The sequence below is a fragment of the Corapipo altera genome, unplaced genomic scaffold (genome assembly GCF_003945725.1).
Source record: "Corapipo altera isolate COAL_440 unplaced genomic scaffold, ASM394572v1 1b, whole genome shotgun sequence".
NCBI classification, from domain to species: Eukaryota; Metazoa; Chordata; class Aves; order Passeriformes; family Pipridae; genus Corapipo; species Corapipo altera.
The window spans coordinates 2252552-2273194 of NW_020884881.1; positions in this window are offsets into that span (position 1 = coordinate 2252552).

Below are 20643 nucleotides of genomic sequence, written 5' to 3' on the forward strand. Positions count from 1 at the left end.
AATCAAAACCTAAGAATACATGAAATTACTAAAAATGGAGAGTTCAATATCAGAAAGGGGAAAATACTTCAAAACATTTATTTTTCAAGCCTTGAGGCAAATAAAACACTATTAGATCACAGTAGATGATCCCTAGTAACTGTTAGGGAAGGCAACATACTAGACTGATCACATAAAAATATTATGTTTCTGTCTTCTATCACCATTTTTTATCCAATAGTCTGAAATATATGGGTGAAAGATTTCAATTCTTCAGTAGGTAAATATTTCTGATGCATTGTTTTCTGAGAATTTAACAGTATCACAGTTCAATTTATGTCTAGGCATAGACAGACTACAAATGGAAAGAGAGCTTGAAGGTACAAGTTAGAAAATGTAAACAGGGTAAAAAATAGAAATTGTGTCTATCTTGGTTTAATGGTAATTGAACTCGCCAGGTATAGCTGTTTGTACATGTTTTACCTTCAAATAACACAAATGACCTACAGAGCAGCAGTACAGGGAACAAATCAAATCTGCTGATAATGCAGAAGTCATTAAAACTGATATTTCAATTGTTTCAGTGAGAAAAATTAAAAAGTAGTACTAACTAGGCCAATGAGGCAAGTTATACTGAAGTGATGAATATCAGGTTTAAAAGTGAGGAGTCTAAAACCAAAACTGAACCTCAGACATGCACTTTCATTGCTGAATTGGTGAGAGAGTACACAAAAGCTCCCACAGAAGGGAAAAAAAATCCTTGCTCTGGAGACAGACAGTCATGATGGAGATAATTTCATTCTAGATATGCAAAATGACAATGTTCTTTTTTTGACAGGGTTAGTTAATGGATTTCTTACAACCCAAACTCCTGCAGCTTTGGTAGCGACAGGCTGGCATCATTTATGTCTTTGTTGGAGAGACAAGACCTCCTCTGAACGCTTCTCTTCCGAGTTCATCAGATAGTGAGCAAAGAGAAGGTTCATCACATAATTATATTAGTCTTCAATGAAGCTGAAGGAAAAGCAGTTGACCCCTTGACAGTACAGCTGGGTTATGGCCTCCTTGACATATCCTTCAGCAGTTGTTACATAAGAAGGCGTAAAACCCCATATGCTTCAAACCTTAAGCAGCTAGAGCATATTACTGCTGTAAACCAGTAAACAAGTATCTGATTTTCTTAGTTTGGTTTCTTTGTTTATCATTACAGGGAAACAGGGGACAGGTTAACAGTCCATGCTGTTATAAGTTTTTAATTTCTTTTCCAAAGAGCATATTCTTTCACCAAAGTGACAGAGATTCTGTCATTTTACAATTCCTGAGCAATGAGTTGCCCTGTGAAGTGTCATATCAGCTTGTGTTAATCAGATTGTCTTGCTCAATAGTGAAATGAATAGATTTCAACTGGAATAGAAAGTCTGAAAGGGTTTTAAAAATAGCCTTGAGGTAACAATGAACTTGCCCTTTACAAATACCTACAGAGAAAGAAATTAGAGAGATTGATGTTCTTGCAAACAGAAGATGCACTTGTTCCCCATCACCCGATATCACATCAGTCATTATTACAAGTATGATTCTCCAACCACTTGGTTTTAGCCCACAAATCTGCAAAGCATATTACCTCTGAGCCATTTTGTAAGGTCATCTATCAAGAAGCTGGATATAAAGATGTTTGTGAGTAAGAACTAAAAGCATTAAATTCTTTTGCATAGTATTCTTTTCAGTTTATAATGAAAGAGTTACTGGTGTGATGAATTTAGAAATTATATGTGACATAGTGCCCTGTCAAACACTGTAGAATTAGGGTGAAAATCACTCACTATGAAGCACTTTGCTTTCTTACTCATTGTGAGCAGACTCTAAGAGTTCATCTGGAAGGCTGACCACTGAACATTCCCCCTGAAAATCATCAAACACTAGCTGAATTGTATATTATATTACCATAGAAAGACACCTGTGGGTAAAGAGGGGAGAGAAACATAGTTTATCTTCTCTTGCTTTGAAACCAAAACATGACTCAAACTCAATTTTTTCAATGAACGGTCTTAACTTCAGAGTGGGACTTTCATGACAGTGTGAAATGTACACTGAAGGTAATTATGTAGATTCTTTCATAGTCAAAGGAGACAAATACATGCAAATCATCCAGCTTTTCTGAGGTATCTTCTTTAAGGTGATATGGATTAGTTCAAAAATCTCCATAATAAAAGGAACCTAGTATGATTTTCTTAGAGGTAGGTACTCACATAATCTATACCTGAAGCTATGTGAGACTGTACCATCTTTAATTCTTGGAGTGGGTCTGCAGTGTGGATAGTAAGTATATAAAATTCACGACAGTCAAATAAGATACTGTTTCTGGTATATTTAAAGTATAGTTACACTTCAGGAAATTCCAAGGGTTCTCTTGTCTTGATTTTTTTAGATTAGGATAATGGTAGTGCATGGACTTCAGGAAATGGCAGCAGCATGCAGTAGAGAGGGATATTAAGTATTTAATGCAGAATTGTGAGTTTAACTTTAAAGGTCAGATAACTACATTAACCTTTGGATTTGCTAAAACTTTGCAATTTTCTCTTAACTCTTCCCCCCCCCCCGGGTATTCACAGGACAGACTTGTGCTAAACGTAATGCTACATATAATATCTAAGCCTTACTTACTATGGGCTTTGATATCTCAATGAACTACAGTAGACTCTTATAGCCTTGAGTGCCTGATGATTTCCCAGAAGACCTAATAACACAAGTGAACTTCTTAGAAGGCTGAAAATATTTTGCTAAAGGACAATAAAATAAATCTAGACATTACACGATAAAAGTTAAATAAATGTTGATATTATATCGTCTTAAAATATACCTGGTTCAAGGATTTGACTCCACTTTGAGCATGTTCTACTTTGAATAAGAAGGCTTTAGAATATTAACTCTGAATTAGGTAGAAAGTTTTCGCTCAGAAATAACACTTTTGCTCATTATTCGAAAAAAAAATAAACAGAAGTACAGTGCAGCTGCTCTTCTGTTTTACCTTACTTCAAACCAAATGAGGCTAACACTCTGGACCCATCTAATTAAGAACAGCTGGAAAATGTTCTAGGCCATTTTTCGCATTAGACAAATAGCTACAGGCTTTAACACAGAATGAGGGTTTTCCCAGCAGAAGATGGTAAACTGTTCTCTAGGGTATACTGACAGTATGTGAGGTACTAATTTGGGAAGCTGTAGACACTTTAAACTTCTCGTGAAGCTTCTCTCTGGCCAAATAGACAAATACTGTTCTTGAATAGATAAGAACTGGCATAAATGATAGTAGATTGGACATATGTTTTCCTTGTCAAACGGCTTAAGTGCCCGGTGTCCAATTCCCTGATCCAGTCTGTATGCAATCTGGTCCGCTCCTGAACTCTCTTTTGAAGCAAACCAACTGGTTACTTTTGGATATAATCTAGATGTAAAACTCTCATGACTTTGCTCCAGGGACTCTTCTGTCTAGGAAAAAAAAGGAATGAAATACACAAAATTGCTTCCTTCACCATGCTTTAGCCTATAAGACCTACCCTTATCCTTCATATTGCCTCACGTCTGTTTTCCTTCAGGAAAGGAAAATTGATTCTTATATGCTATATATGTTTCTTGTTATACTTGAAAAACAGATACTTAGTGTTATGATACAAAAATGTAATTTTTGAAACCCTATGAAACAATACTATTTTTCAAGCACTGTAGCTTTATTCTGGGACCAAGGGTATATAACAGGAAATCCAGAAGATACTTTTGTCTGATACAGTACAGTGTAACAGAACCCCATGGTTAAGGGTTCATCACTCATACAGACAGAGGAAAATCTGCAACTCTTGGCTTGGAGGCCTGAAATCACTCCTGAACAGCACACCTTTAGTAGTACAAGTATAATCTGTGCCTTTGTCACTGAGCCAATGACTTCCACGTTCCACTGATCTTCTGTCTGTACTTGATGCCTCCATTCAAGAATAATCATAATGATACTTTTCTCATGGCAGAGTTGCAGGAATGATTAAAAGATTAACTAAAAAGTCACACTATGAAAGACTCCAGAAATTCTCTCTCTTTAGCTTAACAAGACGGAGGTTAAAAGGCAACCTCGTTACAGTCTATAAGTAGTTATAAAGAGACCAGAGATGTCAGTGTGCCAGCACATCTAAACAGAAAGTGGAATATAGATATATTCAGGTTAGGAGAAAAAAGACTTGGGGATCTTTTTTTTTTAATAGTGAAGATATTAACCTTTGGAACATATTACTGAGAGGAGTGGTAGATTTATCATCACTCAGATTTTTTAAACCGAGATAAGATTTTATTTCATTTTTCTGGAAGCCTTGTTCTAGTTTAAACAGGAATTAATTTTTGAAAGTTCTTTCCTTTATAGAAGGTCTTCTTTCCTTTACAGAAAGTCAGACCATGTGACCCTTTTTTGATAGGTAATCTATGAATCTATTAATATAACAGCAAATTATGCTGATAATTGAACTCAAACAGCCATTTGACCTGTTGAGAGGATACATCCTCTATAACATTTAGACCTACATTGATAGAATAGCACTTAATTTTAATCACAAATATTCTTCATATGGGCTGACTAACCATCTCTTTTTCTTGTATAACCCACAAAATAGCAGCATCCTAATTTTGTTGTTCAAACATGTAATCCATATTTATTTCCATACTGTTCCTAAGATTTATCATATAATTACAATAATAAATCTGTTTTAAAACTTTTCTATTTTCTTATTTTTATCTCAATTCACTCTACTGATTAGTTTCAGAATACTACCCTGTTGAGGCTTCTGGCCTCAGTATGCTCTGTTGTACTGGTTATATTTACCATTCAATAGCTCCCTTTTAATGACTTCTTTGTAGGTCTAATCCAACACATGTAGAATCCATATTTTTTTTCCTTTCACATTTTCTTTCCAACTTGGTAATTTCAGATTGTTCCTGCATGGTTCAAAATCATCCTATTGCATAGAAACAGAAGAATTGATGTCAAGATCAGATTACAACTCAATCTGATGTATGAAAATAAAATCTTAGTTTGCACATATATATGTCTTTATTCATAACTTCTCTCATCTCTCTCTCAGAAGAGTTAAGGAATTAAAGCAGTACATTTGAGTTTGCAGTAGAAAAAAAATAGAAGCATGAAAATTTAGTTTAGTTGAAAAGGCATGTATTGAACAGATATGAAGATGTTATTATCTTCCAACTTTCTCTCATTTCCTAACATGTTGTGACTACAACAATTCAGTGTTCCAGAAATCTCTTTATACAGCTCTTTTCATCTGCAGTATCTCACAGCCCTCTATATGAAGGACATTATACAAGAATTATCACTCTGCACATGGATTTGCTATTTGCTCACTGAAATAGATCAAGTTTTCTATTTACAGGTATCAGGGAAAACAGAAAGTTTTGTCTGGATAATTTGAAAACCCTCTCCAATTTCTTTTATAAATACAGCAATTAGACTTGATCTCTTTGGAAATCAGGATGGAATGACTGGATTTTGGTATTTGCTTTTTCTGCTTCACACTGTTCTATTGAAATAACCGTGGAAAGAAGGATCTAAATTTTTTTCAGGAATACTACATTTCTTTAACAGATTCAATGCATATAAATTCCTTGAGTTTCTCATTGGTTTTCAGTGACGCTGAAACAATTGTTTTGTTCTGAAAAAGAAGTATCATTTTAAATTATTTTATGATAGAGTTTCTTTTTTTTCTCTAAGTATATACATAACATCCACACCACTCACAGATTTTTCCACAGTTATCAGTCTAGCACACTGAGATGTACATTATCTAAGCTGTTGATTAAAATTAATTTTATTTTTTTTATTAATATAGCTCTCTATAATCCTGACTATAATCTGCAGGGTATGGATATTACATATTCCATGGCCTGACTACCTTTTTCACATTAGAATAGTTGGGTTTTCCTCAGATGCACATTTTGAATAGATTTCTCTTGTGAGTTTGATGTTCAGATAATTTGTATTGCATTCCCCCAAAGAATGATGTTATCCATATTACAAACTGCATTCTTTCTTTCCCTTGGTATATACTTCTCATCAGATGTATTTTGGATCAGTGTTGTCTTACTATGTTTCTTATATTAGTTTTGGATTGATGCTAATTCAAATGGCTCCGACTTGGCCTTCATCTGTTTTCTAATACTAGTTCTACAAGAAGGAGATTAAGAGCTTGCAGGGTTTTCTGACCTAATATTATCCATTTTTTTGGTATCAAAATAGTACTGAAGGATTGAACCTGTGAGGTAAAATGTTAAATACATAGATACTGGGCAAGTGTGGAAAAAAGATTCTCTATCCCAAACCACTTAACAAGCTGAATATGAAACAGAAGACAATACAGGATATATTGAGAAAAGATACTTTGAGAGGAAAAAAATCTATACTTTCAAGGTTCCACTGTGTGAAATCACTATTCTTCATTGTATAAAACAATTTATTAGTTTAAAACAATTACTTACTGCCCAGCGCACCCAACAGATAGCTAAGATTAACTGCTGGGTTAGGTATTAATGTGCTCACCACTCCCAAAAGCCAGTTAATGACTTTTAGCTGGCGATGCAGATATTACTCAGGTGGAAAAGGTTGTCTCTGATGTTCTTTGGAGTGGTCTGACACTTGCTGATTTGCTATCTCCTGCTTTTTTCCTCTAAGATTTTTCTATCTTTTATTTAAGAGTTTTCATCTTTTATTCTTCAGCTGCTAATATTCATCATCTCAAAACTTTTGCTTCTGTCTGCAGCTTTATCATCCTTATCCCACATGGTTCTATATGCTGATGGTCTCACACATACTTCTTACAGTTAAACTGTCCTCAGGAGTCTGAGTCAAAGTTACACAGCTGGGACATATTGGGAGTAAGTTCTGTACGAAAAATATTTGAGCCCTTGATCAGTGTTAGGGTGCAATCACAGAATCACAGCATGAGTAAGGTTGGAGGGGAGAACAGTGGGACACCTGATCCAACATCCCTGCTCAAGCAGGGTCGTCCTAGAGCACGTTGCACAGGATTGCATCCAGACAGTTCTTGAATATTTCCAGTGAGGGAGACTCCTCAACCTCTCTGGGCAACCTGTTCCAGTGCGTCGTCATCCACACAGTAAAGTTCTTCCTCATATCCAAGTGGAATTTTCTGTGCATAAGTTTCTGCCTGACAAATTACATGACAACATTCCAGCTATGGGAGCATCCCACCACATCTCCATAATAACAATGAGATCAAAACCCTATGACTGCTCACAGATCTCAGTATGTTCCTCATACTGCATGTGTTGGTGTACAGGTGCTTTACAGAAGTATTTTATTGTGTCAATATCCCAGTAAGGGTTCAAAGGGACATCCTAAAAACCTGTCTTGTGGCTGCTTTAGCTTGATCCAAGGTATTACCTCAATTATTTCCTCTCTGAAACCCAAAAAACTATCATTATTTTCTTTATAGCAAAGCAATTCAGAGGCTGATCATTCTTCATTCTCTCTCCTCCCTACCCTCATGTCATGTTCATAGCCCAGGAGTTGGTACATTGTGAGGACAGACACTATGGAATGGATCGGTTCCAAAGACAGGGAAGTCTTTCACTGATAAGCAAAAATCTTCATTGATAATTGTGAGTGCCTCAGCACTGGCATCTTCCTCTCATGTCTCCCAGAAAGATTTATGTTACCTAAATTTCCATATCTTGGATTCTTAAAATGTCTCTGATGAGAGGCCAGAGCTGTAGACTCTTAGCAGTTGAAAGGTCCTATGCTGTCACGATAAGGATTTTGGCAACCCTCCTGTTTTCTGCATTTCCTACTAGTTAATGTAGTCATGTTTCCCCACAGGACCCTGTTTTCTGCAGAGCCCATTCAGAGGCAGTCTCCCAGTTCTGTTCGTGAGGAATTTGTGCAGCTGATTAAGGTGTGTGGATTCTTCAGCTGAGACAAAAGCCTAAAATTTAAGTACCACTACATGCAACCCCCCTTGTGAATCTAAGCATTATTCTCGCTGGTTGGTTTCTAATTGAGTACACTGTGACTTCTATTATATATCGTTTCACTGCATGGTTGATCAATGATTACACAGTTGCATGAATACAGCCTGTTGCAAATTATAGTGAGGTTTTTTTCTGCTTTTATTTACTAGCTGTGATTATTATCAAGAATATGTAATGTCTTACCCATAGAAAAAGATTCTATATGGACTTTTTTGTTGATCCTTGCTTTGGAAAAATTATCTCCTATACCCTTTTAGTATCGTTATATTCTCACTGACAGCTAGTTAAGTTTAAAAGAAAAAGAAATCCCTTGTATTCTTATTCAGCTCATCTGCCAAAATGAGAATTGATTTAGGAACAGAGTACTTAAAAGGTGACGTATTACAGAACATAGAGAAAGATAGAGTTACATGAACTCAGTAGTCTTGAAGTCAATGGAAACTGCTGGCTTCTTAACATTTTATACAAGATTTTAACCTAAGTATTTTAAACCAGATGATACACTTGTAATAATTTCTTATTTAAATTTGTGATATCTTTAATATTCTTGAGTGAAAAGTGTTCGAGACAATTAAAACATGCAAATTCACCAGTATGTTGTATGCCAGCTAGGCAGGTAATTAGCTGTTTGGGTTGTTTTAACAAACACATAAATTTTTCTTAATTTCAAAACATCAGGAATACATTAGAGAACACCCACTTAAACATTCATAGAACACCTTTTAAAAAGCTCAGAAATAAAACAGATCCATTTCCCATCACAAAGGAGAAATCATAAATACATACCTTCCCAGAAAAGGGAGAAGAGAGGGATTACTATATCAATAGAAAAATAAAATAGGTATTATCAATGCAACAAACATAATAAAGAAACTGCAATAAATTATTTTATTTCTGTCAAGTTCAAGCTTTCAAACATAGTTTGAGTTCTCAAGCATATATCTTTTATGGTACTGGAAAATATGATGCAATTTGTCCTGTTTTGGGCAAGCTTATGACTTCAACTATTATACCCATTCTGCTGTCTCTTTTAGGTGAGTTTCCTTGAGCAGCTAGAAGTGTATTTACATGGCCCCACTTGCTATAGTGTCAGAATGTATTACAGCTTTCATGTTTTTACCTTGGTTACATCCATGTAGAGTAAAGAAGTACAACTCTCTCCATTCTACCATAAGAATTCTAGCAGATAGTTAGCAGCAAATATCTCTGGGTTGATGTTGATTTCTAATAGGTTTGTTGTTCTGCTAATATAATTATAATTATTTTATCTGTGTTTTTAATCTTTATTTTTAAAGAAACATTTTGCCAGAATTTTTATCAATATTTTAAATCAAATTATATCAACCTAAAGAAGTTTTTTTTTTTGAGAAGGTAATTCACTGTTTAATAGCTGAAAGATTCCAGACCTAATTGCAGATAATCTTTTTCATGAAGAAAATTGCTATACACAGTGGGTAAGTTTGGAGTTTTTTTAGTTCATTATGCATTTTTGTAATTTATATATTTTGGATAACTTTTACCTCTGATGGTAGTTTTAGATATTCATTGTAAACACAGTTGTGATACTTTAACATACATTGTAGGACTGCTAATTGAATTATCTTTGGATTTTTCTTCTATAATCAAAATACTTGTCAAGTTTGAGACTTTCTTATCTATGTTTCACTAGCTATATATTCTTAGCCATCATTTCATCATTCATCTTAATTATAATATTATTTCTTTATCCTTAAATTACTCCTTTTACTGAAAGAATTATTTTATTCTGTTCCAAAGAGAATTTCTTTTGCAGAGAAGTTAGGTATGTATTAAAGATAACTTCATTCACTATGGAAATATCTGTCTTCGCCAAAAGATTTGCTCTCTGGATGCATCTCAGTCTACAAGTACCTTATATATTTTTACTGAAGAATATTTCAATTTTGTCAGTGTAACTCAAAAAGTGAATATTGGAGAGTTAACTAAAACACTATTTTACAGCTTCTTGGTAGGATTTACGTTGCTCAACTAGTTCATTTTTTACATATTACAAACACAGTATTGATAAAGGAATGTCTACAAAAACCTTTGATTATCAGAAAGATTTCCTCAAGGAAGATGTCAAACAGCTTTAGAGATGCATACTTCCATGCTCTTTCTGCACTTGCTGGTCCTAATGACAATTTTTTTGCTACACAACCATAGGTACTTTGCAAGAGAGAGGATTATCTAACTAAAATGTCTTCGGACATTTATCCATAAAAGACCTTAACTTCATCCAAATAAGGATCCTCTAAATTTCCTCTGAGATAACCCTAGAATCATATAAACTCTCCAGGCAGCTATCTTTTCAGTATTTAAATCCCTCATTTATTTCTTCAGTCGTTCCATTCAATATATGTTATTGCTTCTACACTTTCCCACTCCGTTCACTGCTGTTTTCTTACACAAAATCTATCTCCTGATATTGTGTGGTAAATATAGTCATTACTAGATTCAGACACTTCAGTTAGTTTATAAGAATAAATAAATATTTGGTGACAAATAGTTTGAAAAATGTTCAAAACTGCCATAAAATGTTTTATGATCTATTCTTCATGTGCTCAGGATTGTGCGAATCCAGGACAGCGTTTGTAAACCTGGGTGTCTAGTCCTGGGACTGTGCCTTACACAATACAACCAGGTGTCTTTGGACCAAATCAACATATAGACCTGAGGTTTTTTTTTGGAGGGCAGTTCTTGTAGAAATTCATATGTACTGGAACTTGCTACCGTTTATTTTAATTTCAGGTAATCAATAACTCATCAGCTGATTCATTAACTTTAAATTCCTTCAAATCAGGTCTACTGGAAAGTCCTACAACTAAAACTGCGAGGAGTTCTACAGTAGAGCAAATGTTAGCTTTCAACTTTTCTTCAGTGCAGACAATGGGCACCATTTGGTCCAGTCCATTTCCTCCCACCCCTCTCCCTGTGTCCGTTATTCAGGATTGATGAACTGGAGAGAAACTGCTGCCTGAGCCTGAAGCTGGGGATAGAGTTCTGAAGTAGAGAATGAAGAACAAAGGCCAGGTGAGAAATGTAGGAAGACTCACCTTCAAGGCCCTTGTAAATCCATATGTGTACAGAAGTAGATATACACATAAAGAAAACATCCAAAACATCTGCCCTTGGGACCATCATGATTTTAGCTGAACTATAATTCTGGAGAAATGCTGCTGGTTTGGCTTTAGTTTGTGGTCAATGAAGAGCTTCACTCCAGTTCAGGGCTATTTAAAAACAAGTTATAGGCTGGTTTGAACTAGGTTTTAGTGGATTTTAATTTTGAAGCTGATCCTTTGAGTGCAACATTGTAACACCTAAATTGCTTTGTGCGTTTACCTCAAAATAACACAGCTCTGTGGCACTGCTACAGGTACCAGGCACCGTGCCCAAGTCATAACCTCCATCACAGCTCTCAGCTATTCATTCTTTTCTTATTTCCCAGAAAATATCAGATCAGGAACTGGATGCAGCAGGCAAGCTATTGTAATAGCCAGGTTTATTTTTTTAGACAGTGATAATTTAGTGACCTAGAAATTATAACCTTCCTGTTAAATTTGTAGCCTCCTGGACATTTCAGGGAGAACTAGATGCCCTCAACTTTTAGATACACCAATATCTTACAGAAAACCTTTGATTAACTTCACAGTGAGAAGAATCTAGTGCTTATGATTTTTCATAAATGATAAAGCTTACTGCATTCTGAAAAGCATATTCCTATCTATAGAAGAATTCTCAGTAAATCATAATCAAAAACTACCATCAGCCATACATTTTACATGCACAGAAATGTCCATAAATGTCATATTGGCTTCTACACTAAACTATAGACATTAGCTCATCAGCCTTAAGTGTGATACAGAGCCACATGGTTACACATATTCACAGAATAAAAAAATTCGACTTTTCTTAGCTTCTAAAAATAACAACAAACTAAAAAAAAAAGCAAACTCCAAGCAGATGTCAGTCCGAGATTTCTCATGGAAAAAACCTGAAGTGCAGGGAGTAGCCTAGTGGGCATTACTATTAAAGCAAAATCACTGAAACCATTCAAAAACCATTACATTGAATGGCTCCCTGGGGGACACTACAGCTCTGAACAGAAGTAAGTTCCTGAACGATGAAAAGCCTTCAGTTCCTAAGCTTCAGATCTATTAGACTTTGACTGTACTGAGTACACCTGCAAATCTGAGATGCATATTATCGTTAAAAGATAACGGGTTACATCATCAAAACATAGGCTACTATGACAAGGTCAATTAGTCAGTGTCTGTTGCATATAGATCACCCTGGCCTGACAAGTCTAGGTTGTCCTAAACAAACATCCAGGTAGGCAGGCAGACACGTTTAAACCAACCATATAGCATTTCTTTGGAGAAATTCTTTAATCTTGGGTTCTCTCAGCCTTTCTGATCATAGGCAAGTCAAACAGATAGCGCTGTTACAACATGGAGCTGATATTTCCCAATCACTTCTTTCCTATTTTCTGTGAATTACACACAGTGAATTTTACAAGCTGGATGCATCTCAGTTGCAGGCTGGTGGTGTAACCAGTAGTTTGGAGAATGAAAAAATGCTTCCAAAATCAAGTAAAATCCCAGATTATTCTCAAAAACTGTCTTAAAATTGACGAATTACGGCAGTGCTGAACAATGGCAAATGATCTGTGAGTCTCAGTACTGCTACCATTATCTTTAAGGATGATTCACCAGTTGTGCTCCTCTGGATATACTTCCCGTGAGCCAAAGTACCTTTGTCAGATATTGCTGATGAAATACAAACTAATGTTCTTACACAGCTTGCAAATTCTTAAATGATAATAATTAGAATATATCATCCTGCTACTGTATTCCAACCATGAGAACTTAATTCAAAAAGATAAATGATGTTGTATTTCAATGGTATGAACAGTGCATGCAGTATTTGATGACCTTCTTAAACTTCTTATAGACTGTATTTCGTAGAACAGATTATATGGATTTATGTTCTTGGGCCAGCTTCTGAGCATGCAGACTGGGGACTAATTGCCAGAACCAAATATTTTGAAGCGTTGATGGAGACTCATATAAAAAACAACCACCAGCTTCTGATATTGCTACACTCATCTTCTGTTGGAGGTCTCTGAGGGCTGACTTGCACCTGCTAATTTAACTTGATCCTTATATACAGGGAAGTACCTGTCTAAAAATTTTCAGTTTCACATGGATGGACTTCTGCCTATGTCCTGGGTTTCTATTAGTGCCTACTTGCTGTCATAAGCTAAAAGTTTTTAGGTGAGGAGTAGAACTATAGTAGAAAAAAAGGTTACTATTTTATTGTAATTAAAATATTTATCAGGTTCAACAGTATTTTAAATAAAATATGGAAATTATCACGTACAAAATGCCAACAGCCAGCAATTCTTTGTAGGGTATCCTAATTTATTTTCACAGAATACTGGATAATTTGTTTTATCTTACTGCAGAACATTTTTTGTGAGGTTTTTCTGGTGACTTTTTTTTTCTGTGCAGGAATAGTACCTCTGTAGATTCACTTATTTTTCAGCAAAGATCTGGTTGACTGAATACTTTGATCTCTTTGCATGTCAGCACATTGTTATTTGAATTTTACATTGGAATAAAAACCAGGGTAACTGGTGTAAGACCCCAGGCTCCAAGCTACGATCTCATTGAAGGGGTTTTACTTTAAAAATATACAAGGTTCCAAAAATTCACCCGCCAAACTCATCAGAAGAGCCCTCAGTTCTTTTAAAACATAAATAGAGAGCACAAATGAGAAACACTGCACACATTTTCTCAGGAGGTACTTTTACTAGTAAACTTTAGAAAATAAGGGAACTTGGCCAATGTTTAAGGGCAATATTCAACCAAAATAAAGCATTCCACTGAACAATGACTTAGCACATGCTAGCCCATACATCTCAGTAAAATCCAACCCATCCGGTTTTAAGTTACCTAAAATATTAAAAAAGGAGATTAGGAGAAGAAGAAGAAGAAAATAAAGAGAGAGGAAAAAGAAAATTATTGCTACCACCCCTAGACCTAGCATAGATCCAGATACAGGGGTCCAGAGAGATGGTAGGGTTCAAACAATCATGGAGAGGATATGATGCTGCTTTATGTGCTTTGGCCCCTGGTGGCCAAATGCCCCGCCCCCAGGCGCGGCTTGTGTTGTGCCAACCAATCTGGGGATACGTTTGGGACTGCAGGGTGTGTGGTGTAGGGCAGTGCTCCTGGGTTGTTTTGATGCACAGATGCCCAGAGTTTGCCCAAGGAGACTCCAGGGGGCTGGGATATGGGATAGGGCATCACATCACCTTCGTGAAACTTGACCAGTCCCCCCCCCCCCGCCCTACACTTGAGTTGTTCCGAGACAATAATTAATATTATAATCCAGTGTCTCACACTTGGTATGTCAGTCAATCTACATTTTTAAGGTTTTGACTTACTTTCTGAAAACCTGACCCAGTCTGCCCCATGAAAAATTACAATCCTGGCTGTGTACTACATATCTGATTGTTGTCAAATTCAGCATTAAGTGGAAAAAAGCTATGTGTGAAGATATTTTGGAACCTTGAAAATTACTTGATACTACTCTCTTCAGTTTAATGTCTACAAGCAACTGTGAGTTCATTTATTGTAAAATTAATTTCATAAACTCCCCTGTGAGGTTGGAGGGGCTTGTTTATTGGAAATGTCATTATCTAATTGAAAGAAAAAACACAATCTGCCAGTTACTGTCACTTTACCGGATAAACAATAACATCTACATCCTGGGTTAGAATGTGTTGGAAGTCCCATGTTATGCAAATTTTTTTGCATGAGTTGTGTTGCTTCCCCACAGCAGAGAGCTGTAAGTCTCATTTGCATCAGTAGCACACCAGCCCTTTGGCCCTGGCAGCTGGTAGCTCAGCTCCATTGCATCATGCAGGAAAGCTGACAGTACACTTCTTGCTCTCCAGAAAAGCTCTTGCTTTGATCCCTGACTTCATATCTATAGGAAATTCACCCAGATGGGGAATAGTTTCAGTAATGTTTTCCTATCACAAAAAACATTCTGCTGTCATTAGTCCTGCTTAGGGCAAACCTGACTTTCAAGCCCAATCTCATCAAACATAGGTCAGGAACTGTGTCAGATGTCTTGGTGCTAAGAGGTATACAGTAGGATCCAGTGATGGAAAAAGTGTAGGCAGCTGCCTTGGCAGTATTGTTTCCTTCAAGTGGACACACAGGATTCATTAAAAAGAGGTCATCCACCTCTGAATGGCTGACCCTCCTTTTTCTTGAAAGCAAAGCATGATGTATTTTAAGGAGGCTTATTACAAAAGGATAACGATTTTTCAAGAAAAAAACACCATGGAGGAAGTCACAGGACTTGAAGTACGAATAGCTCTGCTCTGTAGATAGAACAAGTAGAAAGCATGGCGTGATTACTTTTCATGAGCATATTACCTATACTGTCTCATTTCTGTTTTCTTGGCAAAGCAATACACATAACTATAAAATTCGCTGAATTAATCAAACTTTCTAAGAAAACAAGTGGTTCCTTTCTTTCATCTATAATATTTATGTTGTTGTTACCAGTGCTGTTGTTTCTTTCTTTTCTAGTTTTATATGTAGTCTGTTTCTTGAAGTAACAGCTCATTTTTCTTAAGTGAAGAAACAGGTTCTGAAACACTGACATTTGAAACTACCTCTAGAACACACTTTCAAGGCATCTGTCCTAAACTTTCAATGCTTTAGGCGGTAATTTATAAAGTACCATCAGTCTGGCATTTGAAATAATCATATTATCATTATTTTATCTTGCAAATTGTGTGCTTCATAGCTATCATTCAGTGAAAAATATCCTGAATTTCATATAAAACTAATCTTTCTGTCATTCCTTATTCAGCATCACACTGTAGATGGTGACAAAGGATGAAAGCTTTCACAAGAAAGGATAACATCTATATCAAAATTATTGCAACTTGTTCTGTATTTTCAGATAAGTGTAAGAACTATAGAAATGAAGAAATAAACAACATTGTTGTTAGAAATGTTTATCACTTGTGATGAAAAACTGTGTGGAGCTAGGGCAGAACATACGGATATTTATATTTACAACTCTGTATCCTCTCAGAACTATGAACACTATAAGAAATGCGTATCTGATTTAAAAAGAGTAGAAAAGCAATACTGAGATTTAGTCTTTACAGTCTACAGTATGTGAGATATGTAAAGAAATGGATAGATATATAGAAGTATGGATAGGTTCATCTGATGCAGACTTACTAGCAAGTCCCCATAAGTTCAATAAGTTCAATATATCATATGCATCTCCAACATTCGTTTTCACCTGTTCACTCTCTTTTTTTTTCATTTTATTAAAATTCTACTAAAAATATAGAGAGAATTCAAAGTCTTAAATCAGTATTAAGATTTTCTAAGAAAACAGCCACTGAGGCAGACTTCCAGCAGCAGCCTGTGGAATCTGTCTTTAGATGTAGTTATTCCATTCCGCAAAAGAAAGCAATAGGTAGTCTCTCTAACCAGGAATGTTTTCTGGAGTTGTCTTACTTTCTTTAAGCAGCTTTCATGCTCTTATTCCTCATAATTATCCTTTTTTTGCCATGTATTTACTCCACTGATACGTTTTCTTCCATGATACAAAAGTCAGTACTTGGATAAAGAGCTCTACAGGGAGTACAAGAGGACTACTAGAAGCTGTATCAAGGAAAGATTGTGACCAGTCAAATCAAAGCATATCTATTGGAAAGTTCATCAACTCTTTAGCAAGATTAGGAAAAATAAAACTTATAAATGAAATAAGACTAGTTTATTTTTTGAAAGGTTGTACTTTGATATTGATGTGATAATGATCACACAGTAAAGACACTGCAGCCTACTTGGGGAGTACAGTAGGCTTCCAAAAACAGAGCACATGCTGTATCAGGTAAACAGGAAACAAAAGGAAGGCTTTCAAATTAGCATTATAGATGGTAATTCTTAATGACATCAAACTTGCAGAAAAATTTTACAGAACAATGCTAACCTTTGGCTTGTCAGTTATTCAAAGAGCCTCCAAGACACATGTGCATCAACCAGGAAGTGATACTAGCCATGCAATTTAAGTTTTGTTTCCTTTGGGATCATGATGAGGTTAGTGCACTTGCAGTGTTGTAGATATATGACCCTGTGCTAACAAGACACTGTAATGCTTGTATTGGCCAGTGTGTGTGTTTTTACTTGTGTGTCTTCTACATTTAACCAATAAAGAAAAAAATCCTGACACAATTCTAACAGAAAGTAGTTAAAGCTGTCAGGCATACTTAGTTGGATATGTTTAATATATTGATGATCTGGAAATTCAGAGTTATTTTAAGATAGAAAATTTCAATTTTATAGGAAATCTTTCTCTTTATTTTGGAAAATAACGTCCAGTTCCCTCTCAGACTTAGTTATGATGGGCCAGGAAACCCCCAGAGTTTTTCTGAAATCCCAGCACCGAATTAGTCATTAACAGAAGAGAAGGAACTAATTCATTTGCAGAAAGACAGGTACTGTCTTATTTGTTATGTTATGTTGCAACCTTTGATCACAGCGTTGTGAATAAAATGTTAAAATACTTGTGTGTGCAGGTCTTTGTGGAAGTTGTGTGTATTTCTTGGACATCATCATATTTTCTTGAATTTCAAAGAAAAATGACTGAATGTTCTTATTTGCTACCTCATTTAACCTGAACTCTGATGGCTCCCATTGATTATTTTGTTGTGTTTTCTCACTGTAGTTCTGTGGAATATGTAAGATTAACACACACCTGGGGATGGCACGTGCCCTTGACAGAACTCAGTGTGTACCTTTTGGAGCTGACACAGTGCTTCAATAGTGTAACTTTTCAACATTTTGTGCTGCTTTTGGAGGATTTTAGATATTGTGATTCTGTCACTGCTCTTTTATTTTTCTTTTCATACTACCTTGCATGTCACATTGCTCTGTTTCTACCAAGAGACAAGTCATTTGTGTAATGGAAACAGAGGCTTTGTTTATCATACAGGATATTGTGCATCTTACTGTACTTCTGATATTGTTTTAGCTTTGGGGGACACTGCTGTTTTCTCTTCCCTGTTGTTGCACCACTAAAAATATTAATTTTCTGGGAACTAAAGCTAACCACAGTTATCATACTGTAATGTCAAATGTCAAATGACAAAAAGTCTTGCACTAAACACACAGTTTAGTGTTGCACTGTGACGGAAGAATTTATAGTTATAAAAAAACCGTTAAATGTACAAAAAATTCTACAGTAACCTTTTACAAACTTTGAAAATCTTCTTTAGATTTCACAAACAAGTGTGGCACACTCCTAATTTGTAGTTCATTTCCTGATAAAACTTAATAGAGTCATTACTAAGGTTTCCAATTTTCTTTATCATAATCAAAATGGTTCCAGATGAATTTGTCTTTCTAATCAGCCAACTTGTTTTTATTGCACAGATGCAACAGATTATTTCCACCAAATGTATTGTGCCGTTCTCTTGATCTTACTAGTAAATTTAAGACATGTAAGAAGGTAAATTTTAAGCTAAGTAGGAAGCTAAAAGGAGGCAATACAACTTACATATATTCAGAAGTATCTTATGCAGTCAGCAGATAAGATCTGTTCTTTCTTGTATTTGCTATATCCCATTAATCACAATAATTTACTTTTCCAGGAACATAACAAGGACTAGTGATACATATACCTTAGTCTCCTATTAGCTACTGAAATTTCAGGAGAAAGTCTGAAAGAAATGATTTCTTGCTGAGAAAAAGATCATTTTGCATTTAGATTGCAGGAGCTAATAATCCACAGCAAATGCAACATGCATGTAAAACATGAAATTTTGTTTTCTGGATGCAAATAATTGCAGTATGACAAGTACTAAAGGTGCTATTAGATTAGTTACTACTGAAACTAGGAAAAGTAATGCTTATCTCTTCTGTCATTGTATTTTGCTCTTAAAATTTTACCCGAAATTGTAGATGCATGTGTAATTTCTTAATTTGCCACATGGCACATAAATTACTTAAAAGTGTAGTGATGTCATTTGATTTAAGGGCTGATGGGGTGGTGAAATACACTGGTTCATTTATGTCCATTTTCAAACCAAAAGTTGCTACTTCATCCACTATTCTATGTCTTCTGCTTTCATATTCTACCTTTAAGTAGATGCATAAACAAGTAAGTTGTCTTCTAATGCAATAGATTTATGAACTGGATCTGTTAAGAATACTTTACTTAACTTCTTTCCTTGTTTAGTAATAAAAATTATCTATTAATTGGAAGAGAGGTAAGGGTGTTAGTTAAAAACCTTTCTGTGGAAATTGCTATTTAGGCATTTCTGGAAAAGGAGATTTTTGACGAAGTGCCTCATTACCCTTTCTGCAGAACAGTTAAGGTACTGCCTATAAGTTCTGTTGAATTTCTGGTTCATTGACTTGATGCACAGAGTCATTCAGATCTCATTGTATCTATCCTGCAGTTACAAAACAACATTAAGGACTATTTCTGATGTCAGTAAAACAAAGTTGTGTGTCTTGATGGAGTCACTTCAGCATGATCACATAAAAATGATTAGTAACAGCAATTGAATAGTCTGTTTCTCCATGATTGGAGCTAAAGCCTAAGTTTGTACAATAAAGACTTTTTACAATTTTAGATGGAAAAAAGTTACTGTGCCCACATAACAGTTAGTTATTAAACTTCAAGATCTCAGCTACTAAATGTCTGTGAAATCTGAGTGGACCATTCCATGCAATTGCATAAACTGTACATAACTACGCTGTTAAATCAAAACTGGTAGAACAGTGATGTTCTCTAATTTACATGCTCATTTATCTGATTAGTTATGTTAATACCAGTGGGACTTAGAGTCTTAATATACTCCATGTTTTTGATAGAATTATATAGAAAATGTACAGAATAATTTGCATTTCTAACCTATTCTTCAACCAAAAAAAATGTTGTATATTGGTCTTGGTAAATCTTTTCAGAATAATATTTCCTTGGACTACTGTAAAACTGGAAGATATTTATATATCATATACTTTATGTGTATAAAAAATATGTTTATGGGCATATGAAATGTACTTTAAAGGCAATTCCCATATACTGCTATTTCAAATGTATATTGTTACGCTGAAGTTATTATGTATAGATATTTCAAAATATTTAAAACCAGTTTTCTTCTGGATTGAAAATTAAACTTTTCAAAGGTTTTAAAATATTGTTTTTCAGATAAAACAGGTTCTCTGTCTTTTAGGAAATCCATCCTAGGCATGAAAGTCTTGTTAAAACATCAATCCATTTTCACATGAAAACTTAAATTTTTTGATATTAGCTAACAAAACAGAACTAGAATTGCTTTATTTATGACTTTTTTTTTTTTTTGCAGGTCTCACTGCGTTACCTGTATTACCTATATGCTTAAAAGTAAGCATTAGTTTATAGTTGTGGCAATCATCAGATAATACTTCAGACATTTAATTTCTGGGGGAAACTAAGAATGTTTTATCAAACATTTTGAAAATGGAAACTCACTGTCATGCAGTTGCTGACTGTGTTTTAGTTTAAATACTGACATTG